Source organism: Watersipora subatra, chromosome 3 (genome assembly GCF_963576615.1).
Source record: "Watersipora subatra chromosome 3, tzWatSuba1.1, whole genome shotgun sequence".
In the NCBI taxonomy this organism is placed as follows: domain Eukaryota; kingdom Metazoa; phylum Bryozoa; class Gymnolaemata; order Cheilostomatida; family Watersiporidae; genus Watersipora; species Watersipora subatra.
This window is the reverse complement of record NC_088710.1, coordinates 44,540,478-44,546,477: the sequence shown is the minus strand read 5'-3', so window position 1 is coordinate 44,546,477 and position 6,000 is coordinate 44,540,478.

Genomic DNA, 6,000 nt, shown 5'->3' with positions numbered 1-6,000 from the left:
TAGTAAAACCTACATCTACTCTCTCTAGCACTGCTACTCTATCAACTCTTACATGAGCTAAAGTTCTAATAATTTAATTACAGATCTTAGTAAATTTTATTTTCTCTTCTAAGCTATACACTATCAATGTTTTAAAATACAAGTGATTGAAATATGACGCTATTGTCAGAAAATCATGATGCGGTATGTTCTAGGTATAACATAGCCTCAAAAAATCAAAGATAAAATGTAGGCCATGATTACGGTAAGATGAGGTTACAGCTGCTTGTTAAAAGTGCATTGGTGCTGCTTTTGAATTCAAATTACAATCTAGACATAAAACTGTTATATCTTAGAAATTATTCAAAACAATTTAAGACTGGAAACATAAAATAAATGTATAATTAATATTAACCCATTATGTGTAAAAGTCATTTAATGTTATTTAATGTTACAACAAACTCGAGATCATAGATGATAATAATATTGAACTTTCTGTGATGCTTTTTTTTGTAATAATATGTTAGTTTTCCATCATTGAATTGCTAATGATATACTAAAAACCACCAAATGTCAAGGTTGTATGTCATTGAACAAGGTAATAAACTTCAACAATAGAGAAACTTACCAGACATAACCAAAATATAAGCTTGCCTATCTAACAGGTAAACTGCTCCCTACTATATACACTGGTTGCAGCTGACGCAGGCCTTTGTATAAAAACATGCAGTGTTATTGAGAGCCTTTTGTGCATGAATCGTATAGTATTGCTGGGATATGATAGAACCATTCATAAGCTCGTCGAAACACTTACTATAAATAATAAAAAAGTGTATTGAATTATATGCTCCACTGACATTATTATAGAGTCCTACAACATGACAGCTGAACAGGCGCTTGAAAAAAGTTAAAGATCAATAATTTACTTGTAAATATGTTGCTTATTTATGAATTATTGAAGAATATTTGTGATTGATTCTTCTTGTATGATGATGAGGCACTGCTGTCACATTATAACACATTTAAACATTATCATCTGATGTACCGGGAAATGTTAGGATGAGTTTTGCCTTAACATTATTTTTGCTAGACCTCTTTTTCTTATCTATTTATTAATCACTTTATTATTTTAAACAATTTAACAAAGATTTAAAAGTCACTGTTTACTAGCAAGAAATCTTAAACAAATCTCAAATGATGGTGTCTCAAATCTCAAAATCAACCAACACAGCCGACACTCAAAGAAATACCTTCTTAGCCAATATGATCCAGGCAGAGTCGGAGCTACGAATACCACCAACAACACTAGGAGAAGCAATTCCACCAGCCATTTAACGTAGGTCACCCGACGGGCGCAGAAGCACAAAACAGACCTGTCGTGACCCTAGAGAAAAACACCAATCTGGAAGAAAGATGAGCAACATTAACCTATTTCAACACTTTAGTCATGTGTATATATATATATATATATATATATATATATATATATATATATATATATATATATATACATATACATATATATACCTCGGGTCTCTGGTAGGAGTCCCGAATTAGAGCAGAAAGTGCCACCCATACGGGTTAACCGGGGTGAGGAAACAATTATATATATATATATACATATATATAGATATATATATAAAATCAATAAAACAGACTATAACTTTAGATAAAACACTTGATTACTATTAGTTTCATGCTTGGTAAGAGCAATCTTCAGAAGATTGTTCTTATAGTCTGTTTTATTGATTTTAACTTGCTCTGATTTTATCATTGAGCACTCTGCTCAGATCTTACGCTTTTACTTATGTAGATATATATATATATATATATATATATATATCTATATATATATAAATAAATATATATATATAGATATATAGATTTATATATACACGTATATGTGAAACAAGTTATAGAGTGACTAAAAATTATTGCACTGTAATATTGTTTCGTATGGCTTACAAGCAAACCACACTAGTCAGGTGCTAAAACCATACTAAGTCATGGTTCTACTATCTGTCGCACGGCTTTATGGGCGTTTTGTTGGCCGGTCTTAACTTTGATTAAAAAAGACTTGTCAGGTTTTAATTGCTATTTTAAACCAAATTAATCTGTCTAGTTATGTATAATCCGATCAGATGAGTAAGTTTTAGGATATTGTCTACACTTTTCAATGACTTAATTGGTAACATATTTAAATACGTTTGTATGTGTTTTGTATAGTTATTATACTTAAACGACTCCACACAAAAATGATTAAATTTTTGGATGAGATTTTGGTACAAGGGTTTGGGTACGACGTTGATGAATAATTTTCGGGAATTGTGTGCGCATATGCATTTATCATAAAGCTCCCGAAAACTCGCTTCGCTCGTGTTTGGTCGTAGGATAAATTTATTGGCAACAATTTAAACTTCATGATGAAGAAAAACTACAATAAAATATTGTAAATGTATCTATGAGTAACTTTATAACGCAGGTAAAGATGTTGAGATTGGTGAAACGCTGAATCTTTGGTTAAAAATAGTACAACTAATACTTGAAGCAAAAGTACAAAAAGCAGCAACAATATAGTTAACAAAGTTCATAAATAAACTAAATTTTGGCAAAAGAATTGGAGCTTTAAAAATAAAAAAAAATTGTCATTCTAATCTATTACTAGACAGATTTGTGGTAATTCAAGGTGGCAGCTAACAAAAATTATTTGTTACTTTGTTGTATATTTCGACTTTTTAAGATGAAAATAAAAAATGCTAGAGATTGTTTTAATAATTTTTTTGAGCAAATGTAAATGTATCAAAATCAGTCTTGATATTTCCATCACCTATTATTAACTGCGATATGTCATAAATTTATTTATGACATATGGCTTACATGTATTTACTTACTAGATGCATGGATGCTTCGCTTTGCCCGAGTAACAAAAGGTTTTTGCACAGAAAAATTTATTTTCATTTAAGATATAAAACACTTACCATTCTAACTAATAAATAACTAATATTTAGAAAAACGTTGAAACTACTGTAAATGCTTAAATGTGAAAGTTTTTAAATCTTAAGCAACTATCAGGTAGTGGCTAGATAGTCTGTTCCATTACAATGATTACAATGGAAAATCGTTTGATATACTGTACATTTGATTAATATGAACTGAGAAAGAAAAGTAATAAATCATGTGTGTGATAAATTAATAATAACAATGAGCACACAGAAGTGTGTGTATATAAAGGTTACTGTTGCAGCAGAAACTATTCATCAAAATTTTGACTACCATAAAACTGATACCTCTCGATACTGACGTAAACGCAAAAACAAGATACCGGTTGTTAGCGTTTAAAATTTTTGCCATTGCCATTAGGAAGAACTGAAAATTGAAGCTGTATACCATTACATTTAAAATTGACACAACACATTTAAAATGAAAAATTAAAAAAAAGCAGTTTATGGTTATAAAACTTTTAAAAAGCTTTAAAAAACAAATGCAAAACATAATATTAATTAATACAAATACATACTTAGGTTGTAACCTGTATTCGCAATAAGGATAGAGAAAATAACTACGAATGATAATAAAGGTTTATCACAGTGGTTAACATGCTTATCTGCAGACTTGTGAGTTGAATGTTCCGAGATAAAATCCAGTGCAATGCAGAATTTTCGTTGTAAGTTTTAATAGCTAATAGCTAAATAAATAATTGGCAAATAACAGACGGAGGACAGATGACAGACAGTGAAATTTATATATACATGCATATACTTACTGTAAAACCTCTAATTAAATGCCATGGCCCTTGATTTTCAACCCTTTTTAATAGTGGTGGTCAATTGGAGGCTGGCGATGTATTTTTCAGATGGCTCGTCAGAATTTTGAGAAGCTAAATTTAGCCCTTTTATGGGTGAAGCGAATGTGGCCTATATTTTGTCCTCTTTTTCCGGTTGAGCAATTATAAATGTTTTAGATGCAATAAATTTGCTAACTTACTTCCAAGTTGTCAAAGATCTTTTAATAAATATGCATCGAGAAACCGAGAAATATCTCTACCAGTTGGTATCTATTGCTTGCAATTAACCTGTGATGATATAGTATTAGTCCTTCTTTGCACATTGTTGGTACTTTCAATTTTTATTTCATTCAAATTTGAAGACATATTTTTATTTTATATCGATGTTTACCAATGTTGCATAAAAGCTCATTGCGCTCATTAATATGTTTGCTACAGCTTGCAGCCAAAACAAGATTTTTATGTGCAATACAAGAGGAGTTACAAGCGTTGATGACATTTTATGATCAGAAATATTACCGCAAAAACGCTATCAAATAATATGCTATGAGTTTGTAAATTTATAAGTCATATAATGATAATTTACCAAATGCTACAAATATATATTCATGAACAAATGACATGAACGAATGATACTTATATTACATGCAGAAGCAAAAATTAACGGTTTTAAAACAAAAATATTCCCATCGTTAGCTCGGATAGCTGCTTTCTGATTGCGGCTTTCGATAGAACGAGCATCTTTTAGTTGTCCAATACCTTTCACAATGTCTTCTGACCTCAAATCTTCTTCGGTAGGCCCTACTGCTGAACTAGTCGATATAAAAATTGTCTTCCAAAAAACTTTTTGGCAGAGCAAAACCTTTACCCGCTGCAGTTAGCACAAATGCAACGCTTAAAAGTTTGGCTCGCTAAACGTAACCTTTGGCCCAAAACTTGCAAACCGTTTTTTAAATATGTACATACATCGAAGTATTAAGACCACGTTAAACAAGAAACTATTACTAGCCTGAGGCAGTTAGTAACTATTTACATGGTGTTGCTTTCAAAGTTCATCTACCATCGTAAATGGAAACTGTTTTGTATATGCATTTATGTAGGCTACTTCAAAGTATTAAGACCACGTTAAACAAAGAACTACTATTAGCCTGAGACCATTATTGATTGTTTCTATGGGGTTGCTTTCAAAGTTTTAGCAAAAATAGCAAAAAGCTTCGGAGTTGGACAAGGAGAAAATTTATTGTTATTAATGTAAACAATTAATTAATAATATGATTTTGTGGACACTTTTCTACTGATCATTAAATATCATGGGTTCATAACGATCAAAGATAGTCAAAGGAGCGGTCAAATGGAGGTGGTGTTCACATAGAGGGTGACGCTCTATTTTTCAACTCTCGTCTCATAGTGGCTGTCAAATAAAGGTGGCACTCAAATAGATGTGACATTCAATTAGAGGCTTTATGGTGTATTTACATATATATTTAGTTATACATTTACACTTATAAAGTATGTCACTTACACAGCATTTCAGACCAGGGATGCTTTCAAGCCTTTTTAATTGGTAAAACAAATCATTTTACATAGAGTGGCTATTGTAGACAAATTACTAGCTTCATATTGCTTGATCTGTAAAAATGGTGCATATTGTGCAGCAGGGGTTTGCACTTGGTGGCCCGTGGGCCACATCTGGCCTGCGAAGCTATTTTTCTGTAGCTATTTCTATTTCTAAGCTATTTTTTGCTGTAGAATTTGCTCGTTCAGGCAAATCCTAAAGAAGCCACAAAGAAGATATTTCAATATGTGCAATAAAGCAGCTTCTGTCGGCTTGCCGGTGTGAAAGGGGCACGGTACGCAGAGTTAATTCTGTCCAGAACGCTTAATAGTCTTTTTTGTACCCTAGTTTATAAGATGGCTTCCTCTTCTAAAAAGCGAAAAGTTGACTTCAAAAACAGGCAGTGAAAACAATCAATTAAAAAGTTGGTGCTGGATATAGACACAAAGAACATTCAGATGGAACTAAGAAATTTACAGGAGGATGACGAATTGAGACGAATTCACACGTTATACAAATGCTAGAAGTTTTTTATTCTACTATGAATAAGAAAATTCATCCCACTATTCGAAAAATGGGACTTCAATTATTAACTCTTCTTAGAACGATGTGGATCTGTGAAAGTGGATTCAGTAAAATGAGCTATATGAAAAGCAGATACCGCTCAAAGCTCACGTAAAGA